The 14,010-nt window shown below is 37.8% G+C and overlaps 1 long non-coding RNA gene across 2 annotated transcripts; it reads right to left on the bottom strand.

The window, feature by feature from the left end:
* Positions 1–3,798: 3,798 nt before the first annotated feature.
* Positions 3,799–13,587, bottom strand: LOC138007718 (uncharacterized). Of its 2 annotated transcripts, none has more exons than XR_011124099.1 (3): positions 13,465–13,587; positions 7,077–7,287; positions 3,799–4,101 (listed from the first exon to the last, which is right to left on the bottom strand). It is a non-coding gene; the product is annotated as an uncharacterized lncRNA (long non-coding RNA). The 2 variants fall into 2 exon arrangements; XR_011124098.1 differs by lacking the exon at positions 13,465–13,587 and adding an exon at positions 8,174–8,330.
* Between the last annotated feature and the right edge of the window lie 423 nt (positions 13,588–14,010).

Raw genomic sequence — 14,010 nt, 5'->3', positions numbered from 1 at the left:
TCTTAAAAGTTGGGCAGGGCTCTTGCTTCGGCCGCGCGAAGAGCAAAAACACGGGGTTTCATAATATCTCTCTTCGATTGTCTATGATGGAAAAACAAAAGACACTTTTTTTCACGAAACTATTGTTCGTTCTTTTATCACTAACTAGCGTCTAGTTGCTAGATGAAAAGTTCACGCAAGTGTTTATTGCACAAACCTATACGGGCAATCGACAACACGCATGTGGCGAGATAATTGCCACACCCAACTATTTTTTGCCTCATGGGAATCAGGAACTGTTTGGATTCTTGTTGGAAATAATTAGAACTTATTATTCCGAATTAATTAGAACTATGATGCAAAACAAAAAATTCATTTCTCGAGAGGAACATTTAAAAGCTGTGCATAAACAAGCTGAGATGATAATTAAAGTGGCTATCATACCTCAACACTACGTTTCCAAATACATTGTGTTGCCTTTAGAACCACTGGATTGAAATTCACCTTTTCATAACCGACCAATGAAGGAGAATAGCTTTCATTCCGGGTTGACGTCATACACTGCGGTTCCTTGAAAAACAACGATGCAAGTAAATATATACGAGTACAAGGAAGGGTTATGTTTTTGCAAACGTTGGCCGTGTAACACTTATATTTCAACAAACGTAACTATTAGAGGATAATGTGAAGTGCTAATTTTCTAACCATTTGAACCATGTGAGCGTTAGCCCTACTCAGTGGAATGGGCCCACACAAGGACAGGGAAAAACTCTGACCAGGGTGGGAAGTGAACCCACGACTTCGGTTTAAATCACCGCTGCTCTACCGACTGACCTACAAGGTCAGACGGGAGCAGGTCATGGGAATTTAAGATGTCAATGTCACGGCAATGAATATGTACAAGTACAAGGAAAGGTTACGTTTTTACAAACGTTGACCGTGTAACACTTATATTTCAACAGACTTAACTATTAGAGGGTAATGTGAAGTGCTAGTTTTCTATCCATGTGAACCATGTGAGCGTTAGTCCTACTAATGGAAATTAATGGGCCCACACAAGGACAGAGAAAAACTCTGGGATCGGGGATCGGAAGTGAACCCACGACCTTCGGTTTAAATCACCGCTGCTCTGCCGACTGACCTACAAGGTCAGACGGGAGCCGGTTGTGTGGATTTAAGACGTCAATGTCACGGCAAGGAAGGGTTACGTTTTTGCAAACGTTGGCCGTGTAGCAGTTATATTTCAACAGACTTAACTATTAGAGGGTAATGTAAAGTGCTAGTTCCCACCCTGGACAGAGTTTTTCTCTGTCCTTGTGTGGGCCCATTTTCATTAGTAGGGCTAACGCTCGGTATCGAACCCATTCCCCTTCATTTCTCGGTTATTGATTAAGTACGACCACTTTTTCCGTCCTTCAAAGCCAAAAAAAAGTGAAATTTTACTCCAAAGGTTCTAAAAAACAACACGATGCATTTGGGACAAGAAGAAAAAGAAGAAGAAGAAGAAGGCGTTGTTTCTCTTGGGACATCTTCCTGTCCCAACTTTTGGGGTGTGAACGAGGTGTATTATGGGATTTGTGCAAGTTGAGAGTGCGTAAAGCTTGCATTTCGTGTTGCACTCTCCCGACATTTCTTAACTTGGCAACATTCCGGATCCTCGTCAATTTTTTACCCTTTTCCCCTTTTAGCTGTCGCTGGCTGGTGCTCTGTATTGTAGCCTCTTTCTCCGTTCAATCTACTTGTATATAATAGAATAATTATTTAACTGAATAAAATTATTCAGCATTGTTTTCTTGTAAAATTTGTCTTAATGCAACTGGACCTTAGTGAGTCATTTTTTCTGTTCCAAGATGATAAATCGCGGTATTTGAAAGACGAGTGTTTCTCCCCAAGTTCATCATGTAGATGCATATAGATGACTCCAGCAGACCTGCCAACTCTCACGGTTCTGCCGTGAGTCTCACGATTTTTTGTCATTTCTCACGGTCTCTCGACAAGGCTCCTCAATCTCACGGGTTTTGGGAAAAATCATTCTGAAATGATTTAAGTTGTTGAATCAAAATAAAAATGGCAAATTAACGAGGAATGCTTGTGCCATAAATTGAAAAACTAATAAAGAAGAACACTGTTCTTACTTTTTTGTACCCAGCTGTGATTTCCTCGATGGAAAAGGGGTTTGTTTAATCTTGATCGGGAAAAAAATAGAATCTCACCCTTTTTTACAGAATCTCCAGATTTTTTTCATTGGTCTCCAGATTTTCCTTTATCAGAAGTTGGCAGGTCTGCTCCAATGTCTCACTCTTAAAGTTCCGCGCTTCTACCGTTTTAATTTCCACTAGACTAAGGAAGTAGAAATTACAGCAGTTATCAGTCACACGCTCCCTTCAGCGACTTTTTTTAATTTCTCGACACTAAATTTTGGGTGGACGTCAATCAAATGTTTCCATGACAATAGTCCTGTTCATTTAGCGAGAGTTGAATTCGTCATGACAACATTTCATTGACGTCAACCCAAATTTAGTTTCGAGAAGTGAAAAAAGGCGTTGAGGGGCACATGTGACTGGTAACCGCTGTTATACCGGGTTTTTTTTTTTGTTTTTTTGTAGCTTCTGCAAATTTTGACCTCTCGTCAGTGACGGGTGTTTTATCCATTTTCTTGGCCTTGAAGACGTATATTATCTCTGATGCTTTTAAGTCTGTATTATTTGGGTTATGTTTAGCGGATTTGTTTTGGTGTGCACCTTGAGGTGTCGGATTCAGAGTTGCGTTTATTTTTGGGTTGTTGTTTTAGCGGGTTATTTCAATGGGAACGTTATCAAGGTCTACAAATTGCAGGTTTACACCAGTGAGTAGGGACAGAGCAGTTAACCTAAATTCCATTTAAAAGTAATAGACAACAGAATTCAAAAGAAACTTGTTCCCAGTCAGTTTTAGGGAGCTGTTTGTAGTGAGAGCTGTTATAAAGAAATATTGTACATACACGTTTTGCGGGGTACAATCCAATGGAACTCACTACTCCCATTCCACCAATCCTCCTTCGTTAATCTCCCCTACCCACCCCCGCTCATTCATCTCCTACTTTCAAAGTGCATCTCATGCACTCTCCTACCCACCCCCGCTCATTCATCTCCTCTTTCAAAGTGCATCCCATGCACTCCCCTACCCACCCCCGCTCATTCATCTCCTCTTTCAAAGTGCATCCTATGCACTCCCCTACCCATCCCCGCTCATTCATCTCCTCTTTCAAAGTGCATCCCATGTACTTTGCTGTATTGTCTTTATCTTTCAACTCATCAACGGCGGAATATTTTTCTTCTGTCTTTGTACGTGCAAATTGGCCTTCAAAGCAATGGTTTTTTTCTCTATTTTGGACATTGGAAAGTTTGTTTGCCTGATTTGCAGAATGACAAAGCAATAAATTGCCTGCAATTTACCAATAATAAGATCGATTGTCAGGAAAGGGTTTATTTAGGAACTATTCTATGAGCACGCGTTTTGCATGAAATGGCTGTAACCAGCTTCGTATCCAAATATCGTGAAAGGAATAAATATTCTTTCACACTTGCTAAATGCTTCAATACTTGAAATTTCTCTTCCTGCAGCGGTTTTTTTTTTTTTCAGTTAAGAAACACTTGGCGCGATTATGCGGTATATGAGCTGATCAAGGGGGAAAATTTAATACTTTTGAACAGTCGATTCTCAGTTGGACAACAAAGAGGAAATGGAACTTTTATATCGATAAATGAAAATCACCTCACGTATCGGGCTGCGGCTAAGCACCCTAACGTTTTCAAAGGTAATACCACGTCGTAAACTCTCCACACTAACTCGAGTTTATTCACAAATCGTGGATGTCACTCTTACATGGCATAGTGTATTTTATTGCTGACGTTTCATTGAGAATCATATTTATGGACTTATAATTGCATCTGTAGCTATTCCAAGATTAGTGCCTACATTTAGCTACTTGTTTTCGTAGAACTATGTTAGTATCTTAATAAAGCAATGCATTTGCTCTAAATCTTTCAAAAGTCAACTCCTTGATCAGTAGTAGCCCAGTTCATTTGAACGATTTGTGACTCCAATGCTTCCTCAGCTCTCAATACCTGTTCACGTCAAATGCTGCAAATCAAAATAACAACAATGAGCTTTATTTGAGTGTCAAGTATATTTAATTTAGCGCTGGGGCACAAATTGGGGACACTGCAAAGAGATCTGGGAAATAAAGCCGAATTGGTTAACGTTTTTGTGGTGAGAGTACCGTACTCTGACAACCGGAGCACCCTGGGAAAAACGTCTAGGAGCAGCGTGGTCAACCAACCATTTAACCCACAGGTGACGTCAAGACTCGGAGTCGAACCCAGGCCACATTGGTGGGACTGCGCCATCCCTACTTTCTGTGTAGTATAAGATTACAGTCCAATAAATAAAACCACAAAAAGTGGTGTTAGTTGTGAAATATGTGAACGTTAATGAACCACTTCGAACTGCAGTTGTAGGGACTCAACTTCTTTTGAAATTTCTTACATTCTTCTCAATGAAGGTAGGTTGTGAGGATAACTTTTGGTCGTAAAAAATATATTTTTGTGGTAGTCACATGTAGCAAAGTGTAGCTCAGAAATCATTAATTATCAAATTAAAAGGTATTTTAAAATGTTTAATTTTCATTCAATGAAAGATTTATTAATCTGCATTGATATTTAAAGCTTGAAAGGCCGTGTCAGGGAAGAACGGATTCAAATCAACTCAATAGCGTCCGGCAGTAAACCCTGGTAGAAGAAGGTAACAAGTCGGCTCAATGGATGAACGGTCGCTATTCTGGATAATTATATTACTTGTAAATGTGCCACCATGTCAGTGAGTTGCGTTAGTTTCGATATATTTTAGGCGCGATTGTTGATATAACGTAGCAGAGATTTGGGCTTTTTTAGTGCCTTGTTCGAAAGATTCTCTTTCATTTTTCAAGTGTACTATGTCGGGAACATGTAATAGCAAAGCACGCCGCATTATTTCGAATTTGCCGAGTGCTGGTTGCTTGCAAAATGCTTCAATTGCAGCTTTGATCTTATCTCTTATCAACTAACAAGACATATTGGACTATTCAATTCTCTTCCGTTTCACTGGCTATCCACGCATTAATACCAAATGAACCGAAATTGCCATGCTGAGTGAATGCTTTTTTTTTTATTCTTCCTTCTTAGTATTGTCCCAACAGAAGGCTCGGTAATTAGACTAATTGCGTAATACTGAAGTTAACAAGATTCCGGCCAAGAAGCCGAGACAATTTCCTTGGATGCGATAAACTCTTTCGTTAATGGTATAAAGATGAACTTGTGAATATATTCTAGACTTGTACATGACGAATGGATGGTCTCATCTGTTTTAATTTGTGTCTTGCTTTTCTCTTTTTTTCGCACGTTTTTGCCTTTGACGCTTTCTACTACATGCATTGTGCATTCAGCATTCAGCATTCACAAGCTTGCTATAAAAAAAATATATTATATATATATAGATAGAGAGAGAGAGAGAGAGAGAGAGAGAGAGAGAGAGAGAGAGAGAGAGAGAGAGAGAGAGAGAGAGAGTCAGTTAATTAGATCCCTTGAGCCAACAACCTATCACCCCCAGGAGGATCGCAAATGGATTCACAGTCCAAGTTGTTTGATCCAGCGTTATCACATAGAAAAACTGGCCCTTAGGAAGTCCCACGTAAATGCCACACATTAAGTGATCAATCAGCCATGTTGCCAGCATGGTTGTCCTGATAGTATAGTCATCACACCCGACTAGAGATCAGCGGGACGTGGGTTCAAATCCCGCTCAGGGCAATTACAAAATTTCCCCAGAAGTTGTCCAGTGTTGAGTTTCCTGTAACTTTCTATATATATATAGAAATATATATATATCGGTGTGCCGTAATTTTGCTTTTGCATGCACATGTTTTTGGTGATCAGTTGCTGGTTTCGTCTGGTTTCTCTTTGTCAGAGAATGAATGTTATGTCAAAGTTGACCACGCATAGGCATCAAGCCGTGGGAGACAAGAATTGTCACAATTGTCCATATCAGCTAAAGGCCCGGGCAAATAGCTTCAAAGTTTGCTTCAACAACATCCTTTCGACTTTGTTGAACAGTGATGTCGAAGCCATTTTGAATTCCCGGGTCGTTAACAGCACTCTGGACGGATGTTCCAGCCGCCGTCAATGTCGAGCTTTCAAGTACAGAAATGAAATCGATCTTTCATCCAAGTACCTTTAAAACTTACTTCCTACCAGTCTTTTGTCAGAGGAGCCAATAAATTACCTATCGAGCATCTTACTCATTACAACTTTTATACATAATTCATTATACGGAACCCCTGTTTTTAGTGTTAAATTATTCAATTATTGTACTGTCACCTAAGAAGGGCACCTCCTTTGTTTCTTTACTTCAGTGATATAGTAATATCATTGCAGTCCGAGAACAATGCACTCAGTTGTGAATTTTCCGACATGATCCGTTTGAGTTTATTGCCACGCCTATTCTATGACCGAAAAATCGATTTTACCGGGAGCTAAAACAACGAATTCACATAGAGGCCCTGAAAGTGCTTAAGAAGTGACCATTTTTTCTAAGATACGAACCTTTCAAAAACTAGCAGAATAGTGACAGGCAAAATTTTGCTTTTATCAAAATAAAACTTGTTCTCATACAATCTGAGGTTTCTAAAGAAAACAAAATTGAATTGCGTATTCGCTCGCTATGTTATGTCATTCCGACCTGTCATCGTACTATATGAAGGGGTGGATTGTGTCCGCAGATGTTAACTCTAATTATTCAGTGTACTTATATTGTTGACAAAGCTCGATAATACATTCTAAAACCGTCAGTTCTTAAAAATATTTTCCGGAACTGAGTAAGTATGGCAACGTCTCTGTAATTTGAACGAAAAGGGAACGAATTGTCCGAAATTGCCGTTGTTTAATTAATAATTGAGTCGCCGACTTTTCGCTGCTTTTTATGTTTAACTGGTTTTCGTTTCAAAGGATAAGCCCGTCAACGTTTAAAGATAAAGATTGAAATGGAATATCGTTTTCCCCTCAATAAATCAACCTATTGCTTACCTTTATCTGCCGTTTTCTCAAATTTTTTTTCGTTAAGTTTCCTTCTGAAGTAATCAGATTTCAGTGCCCTCGCCCGGGGACCTTCGTCTTCTTCAAACTCTCTTCCCCAACGGAGCCCCTGTGAATCGACCGGATGTAGGCAGATGGAAAGGAAAATGCATGAAACGAGAAAGACGGTCACTAGGCTCTTGGTTTCCATTGCACTTTTTCCCTAAGAAAAAAATAAGAAGCCGCACATACGACGGCTACGTCGTTAAACCAAGAGGGCCAAGGAAATACTTGATGATAAGAAGAAAATTAAAACTTTAAAGTTTCAATGGTCAAAAAATGCTCTTCGAACTTCATCCATTTCAGGTTTATCACTTTTCCATGCTCTATCGAACTCTCCTAGTGGCTTAATTTACGAACAAGATATAAGTTAGATACTGAATTACTATAAACAGAGGGCTACACTTTGTTAAGTGAAGTGTTTTGTCTTCCGACCTTTTTCCAAAAAGAATGTTTCTCTTTTTATCTTAAGTCACGAAATTGTTGCTGTTAACAAGTTCCTGTATCGGCTCGAACAAAAAAAAAAACGTTTTTACGCGAATAAACTTTCTTCAGATGTTTTTCAAACACCCGTGTGAATGTGTGTTCGAAGACAAAAAACACTTTTCAACTTAGAAGGCAAACGCGGAATAAGCGGCGTTAGCATTTATTCCTCGATGTGGATGCACTGCGATTTCTTACACTCGAATGCAGTGCCAAAGACTACTAATTATCATTTAGAAGCCGTTTATCCATAATTGAAGAATGCAGCAAAAAACGGACGCAAAATATGAAACAAAATTATCGGCTTGGTTGAAATTTCTGTGTTATAACAATTGATGAACTGTTGACTGTAGGTTAACAATTCAATGAAAAGAAAACGTTTCGTATCTTGACCTTGAGGCTTAAATGGGTTTGAAGCTATCTGTCCATAGTAGAAGAGGTTCGTATTTAAATGATAAATAGATTGGTGGTAAAGAAACCGATACAGGTTTCAAATAACAGATTGTTGCGAGAATAATCACGACGTGGCTAGCCTAAATGAAAATAAAACCGTTTTTTTTCCCTACCTACAGATGGTTTTGTTGCTCCCGCTTAAGCTTCCTACTATTGTTTGCGAGTTTTCTCGAAGAGTTGACAGCTTATAAAGTCGTTACCTCCGGTTTGGTGCGGTTATTTTGCAAATTGAACAGATCAGAAGCACGAAATGACCTCTAGTACATGATGGTAGTGTTATTAACTTTAATTAATCACTTCCGTATTTATAATAACAATAATCACATAGAAGGGATTTCAGCCGAAAGAGAAAAGCCTCAATTATACCTTAATTCAACCAAACGTAAATTTTCACTTTTTATTCAATATTTAAACTGGTGCCAGACACAAGTCATTTTTTTAACAACATGAAATATGTATTGGTGAGGAACTTTTCTTGCGTCAAATCAGCATTTGGGGGTTGATTTTAACAAGATAACTAACTGTAGTTAACATTCTAAATATTTGCTTCTTTTTCGCCGATCCTTCTTCAATGGCGTTCAATTGACAATTTCAAAACAAACAAAAGTTCTAAATTAATTCTCTGCAAACAACTAAGACCTTTCTTTGTTAGAGCTTGATGATATATTGTTATCAGTCATTCTTGGCAAGCATTTTTCTCATCCATCAAAAGTGGTTTTTGTTGGGGACGCAAAAGATTGTTTGTGGAAGCGGATTTTCTTTTCTTTTTTCAAAAAATGAATTGTGTCTCTTCTGACATTTGCATCTATGTGAATTATTTAGATTTGCTATAAGAGCCTATAAGTTTTTCGCAGTGGGGTGACATTGCAAAAAACCAGCTGCTTCATTCACTTCGTCTCCAATATTTAATTCTTCGATTCTTTTTTTTTATGACAGCGGCAAACGCTTGTGCAATTAACTACGACAAAAAAGATCTGATGAGTCGGAATCGAAGAGACTTTAGATTTGCAAAAACATTTGTTATTTAAACTTTGTCGCTTTTTCAGAAGCTCAGAGAAATTTAAAATACGCCGTCTAACAAAAACGGCCGGACGACCGATTGTTTAGATAATTTAATTTAAAAGTTATTTTCAAAATCTTTTTCCTTATCTGTAAACCTCTTTTTTCCAAGATCAGACTAATTATTTCTCCGGGCAAACTTGAGGAAATCTTTTGTTTTTAAATTGCCTATCATGTAAGTATGGATTATCAAAAAAATGTTCTCTCGCTTGAACACTCTCGGCTACGTCAGTTTTCGAGAATTTTAATAGATCATTTGAAATATTAGTCGCAATCGTTTTTTATTGTTAACACATTATGGAGCAGAACAGGTTGACATAATTAGAAATGATATTTTATGATTTTTAACTTTGGCAAAAACATACCGCGTGAGGTTAATTACTATCTCTCAGTCACCTCAAAATATCGGTAACTGTAAAAAAGGAATCTCTTTATAAATTATAATGTGGATATTTGGTCCTTCTAAAAACCGTTTGGTATTGCTTTAATTTCTATGGGTTGTCAGTAATGTAAGGAAAATTTCGAATTTTATCTATATAAAAAGAGTTAAACAACCATGCAAATTGACCTTCTGAAATGACTGCACACTGGTCAATACAGCACCAACTGGGAAAGAACGTGTGTAGCACCATTGGGTAATTGCATACGTTTTCCTCATCTTTTGCTAGAAGTAAGAGACTGTCGCACTCCAGGCTGACCTATTCAACACTCATTCTGTAGAGAACGTTTTCGTTTTGGGAATTACCGTTCTAATGACAAACACAAGGAATAAAAAATAAAAAGTATTTAAATATTTGCTGTGTTTCGCTTGTCTTGACGTAAGCCTGTACCGTCGGCTTTGCTTGATCGCTGAATGTCAATTAATCTAGAAACGACAGAAAGTGCCTTCAAGTTTTTTAGTTCTTTATTGGTGATTCAGAGCGAACAGCACGCTTTCAGTTCAAACGATATCATTGGCAAATGTGTGCAGTCGTCTTTAATTTACTCACGAAATGTCGCCGTTATAATCATTGTAGAGCCAAGTTCAGTATTTAGATTTTCATCACTCTCGCTTCTTTCTCAGTATTGGGTTCATTTCCCTTCACTTCACCTTTAGCGGCGACCAACAAAAAGCCTACTTTTTTTGACAAAAACAAAAAATTAAATTAAAAAAAAAAAAAAGAAAAAGACAAACTTGCTGTTACTATTGAAACTATAGCGGTGTCATTCTTTAATATTCATCGGTGCACTTAAGGGTGTTTAAATTAATGCTAAAAGAATCTTGATTATACCGTTTCAAGAATATGCATAGTCCCTCGCTAAAATCAGGTATGTTACACCCTTTTATTCCCACTTTTGATCAGTATGTAAATTCACCTCACAGTTTCAATATCCATAATTATTGAGAATGAAGATTATTGTCAGCCAAGGGGCATTTTCTTGATGTAAGACTAATTAAATTCTCATGACTAGCCAAAAAAGATGGTACTAGTTAGGAGAATGAACACTTTAAATTTATCATGGAGTGAAAGGGTTAATTGAGATTATGAAATTCCTTTTCTTTGAGACCTTCTTGTGGAGTCCTCAGAGAATTGTTTCTTCAATATCTTTTGGAAACCACTTCCTTTGTTTTTACAGGGACACCATCGCATAGTGAAGCGGTGAATTTGGTCTTAATCGGTGATTAGGACACGCGTCAGGGAGTGAGTGCCCCCCAATGCGTAGGGCTCCAGATAAGTTAGCACCGTTTATGACCGTCGCTTTGAGTAACTGTCCTTAGTGGCTGTATTCAAAGCGCTTCTTTCTTTTTTTTGTTTCTCCGAAAACATGTTGATCTCACGTAAACCATGGCAATTTATTGTGTTTATTATAAACAGGTTTTTCAATTTTTTTTGTTTCTTTTTGGTTCTCTTCTGGGAGACCACCATTTTTTTGTACAACTCGAGGAAAATAATCTGGCAGTATAAAGGTCTGCAGTTCAGCTGACTCAGTGAATATAAACGCAAGGCAGTCGAATCTGAATGTTTCAAGGAAGGCCAACCCCTGCGATCAGGCGTTCTCGGTTGTCTGAAGAAAAGAACGCCTGATCGCAGGTTAAAGAAAGTCTAAATAAATGATTATGTTTTGTGGATTCGACAGCACGGTATCATTACCGAAATCTAAACTTCAGCAGCATGAAAACAAAAGTAGGAGTCACTAAAGATCTGAACTGATTTATAGAACTCTAAAAAATTAACAAGGCAATGTCTGGTTCGCCTTTTATTTACACTATTTATTTGTAAAAATATTCACCACAACAAGGTTTCTTACCAATAAAACTGCACTGATAATCAAGTTGCAGAAGTGGCGAGAATAAATACCAAATAATTTTAATTAAATGACTAGCTGAATCGAATTCGCTTGACTGAGGTTAAGTTTTCAAATCGGATAAGAATTGAATAAGCCGGTAATCTGCAATAAAGGAATAATGAAACCCTCACTCTCTATCCGTTTCAAGAAAGAGGCAATTAAGTTTTCAGTGTGGAGTTCTTATCTTGCGATAAATTTTACTACTTATAACGCGCAGGGGGTATAGCATAAACCCATGAAACCCAAGTCAGTTTGTTTTAAATTGCGACAAGAAAAACTGATCACCCTTTTTGAAATGAAATCATTTTCCTGTGGACTGAATGTTCACCATTTTTTGAGGAGAAGATTTAAAAGGAGTCGAGAATTTTCAGTTTTATACTTGTGTTAAGGGTGCTTTTGCTTTTTTTGGCTTTTTTCTAAAAAAAAGGAACTTCATGGTATCTTCACCTGTTTCTCATTCGACTGAACGTTGATCATCTTAATCAACTTACTCTGTCTACGGGAAGGGTTTTAGTTTTGTTCTTAAAAATGAATTGGCTTTGTTACCCAGATGATTAAGATTCTGCTTTGTGCCCGACTGTAGCAAACAGGGTCCCTTGGTTGAAAATAAGAGTCTGCAACATCTCCTACGAGTTAACCTATTTCTGAATACCAAAAATTGTCCTCAGTAGGGAAAGTTAGTCCTAGTCAGAGTATATTTACTTACTCCAATCTTGATTAGTATCAAGCATACCGGCAGAGCATTTCCAATTCTCGAAAGAGGAAACTCAAGAAGCGATAAAGTCAATGGCCAGCGATACCGACACCGGGAGGTTTAGGCCATAAGCATGGGCCTTGGAATGCCATGGCTAAGCGGAAACCGACTTTCGAAGGTTATTTCATGATTTTCTCCATATAGAATGAAATCCTGTAACTGAGCCCAACTGTAAAAATATGTTCTTGACTGGTCAACTTGAGTAGAACAAAGCACTCTCGCTGGTTTATAAACCAGTAAAACGTCTATCCCAACTGGTTATCGGTATGTGGCTTATGAAATCCGACTGCCGGTGATACAACGAAAGCTAATTTGACGTGGCTTCTATTTCGGTGGGTGACCTCCTTAAAGATGGGTCGGGAAACTTAAAGTACATCGCTTAATCATTGGCCTCTTTTTGGAAGCGAGTTTAGGTAGAATGTATTTCTTTTGAAACCCAGTTTTCCTTCGCATCCAATTACCATTACAAAAATATCGCGCGTAAACTACCTTTGATGTCGTTACTCGATTCACCTGCCTGACTCTCAATCAGTTGAATTTTCAACAGAACTTAACGTCAAATAAAATATTTTCAATAACAAAAATGTGGGAATCATGAGAAAAACTAGCGTCCAAACACTGGTTAAAAACTTCATTTAAAGAAACCTTTTATCAATTATGGCCAGCATAACTTTCATAAATTCACTTTGACTTGAACAGTGCAGTGAATAAGCCAAAAGCCATCAACTATAAGAAGTCTTAGACTAGTTATCAGTTTTCAGGAGATTCCGAGGATAAAGAATCGAGGTGATAAAAACGGTGATAAATTTAAGAATAAACTCCTAGAATATAAACACGCAGCCCAAATCAATTCACCTGTAAATTCTTTTCTGGTAAGCGAGGTGTTGCCTTGGTTGCTGTTATTGGTAAGTCATACCAATAGCTACATTGTAACAACGATGAACAGGCAGGAATGATTCCTTATGTCAAGAGAGGGCCGGCAGTCAGTGGTCTCGTTTGCTAATTTAGATCATGTAAAAGTTCTATGGGGACTTCCATTGAACCAGCAAGAAAATTATTAATGTTATCGAAAATTTATGATTATAATTCGTACACGAGTTTCTTCTATCAACATGCAATAAAATCGAAATCGAAAAAGGTAACAGAAATCAAAAATATAATAAGAACAGAGATAACGAAGAAGTCATTGGAAGCAAATAACAACAAAGGCAAAATTGGAAAGGACAAGATGAAATCGACAAAGAATACTTCACCCATACTTACAAGACGAATTGGGACGATAAAATCTTAGTAAGCGAGAACTTCTGAACGAAACTCGAAACTACTGACCGAGACGCAACGTACCTAGGCTAAGCACAACTTGACAATAATTTAGAGACATATATCTATATATAGTATTATGCAAAATAAAAACCAATAAGTTCGAAAACAACTTAATTTAACTCAATTTCTTATTCCTTATTCCTTCCTTAAGCAAACAAAGACGACTAATGAAGGAGAAAAAGAAAACAAAAACCTATTGGCAGCCGTAAAGAGCTAATGAACAAAATTGAGAACAAAAAGGCTAATGGACTATAAAAATACGATACACAGACAGTCATGCACAAAGAGTGCATGGTTTCGCACTTCCAGTTATGTTTGAATGATTCAGGATCATTTTTATTCAGGATGCCATGCATATGCTCAGCGTTAAACACCCACACGCGTAGAGCAAGACTGGATAGGATTGCCTCATCTTAATTGCAATTAGTTCTGCTTTCAATCTTGATTCCATCAGCACGGCATTCGCCGCAAATGCACTATTTTAGC

The sequence above is a fragment of the Montipora foliosa genome, chromosome 6, assembly GCF_036669935.1.
Source record: "Montipora foliosa isolate CH-2021 chromosome 6, ASM3666993v2, whole genome shotgun sequence".
Lineage (NCBI taxonomy): Eukaryota > Metazoa > Cnidaria > Anthozoa > Scleractinia > Acroporidae > Montipora > Montipora foliosa.
This window is presented reverse-complemented; position numbering and strand designations above follow the sequence as displayed.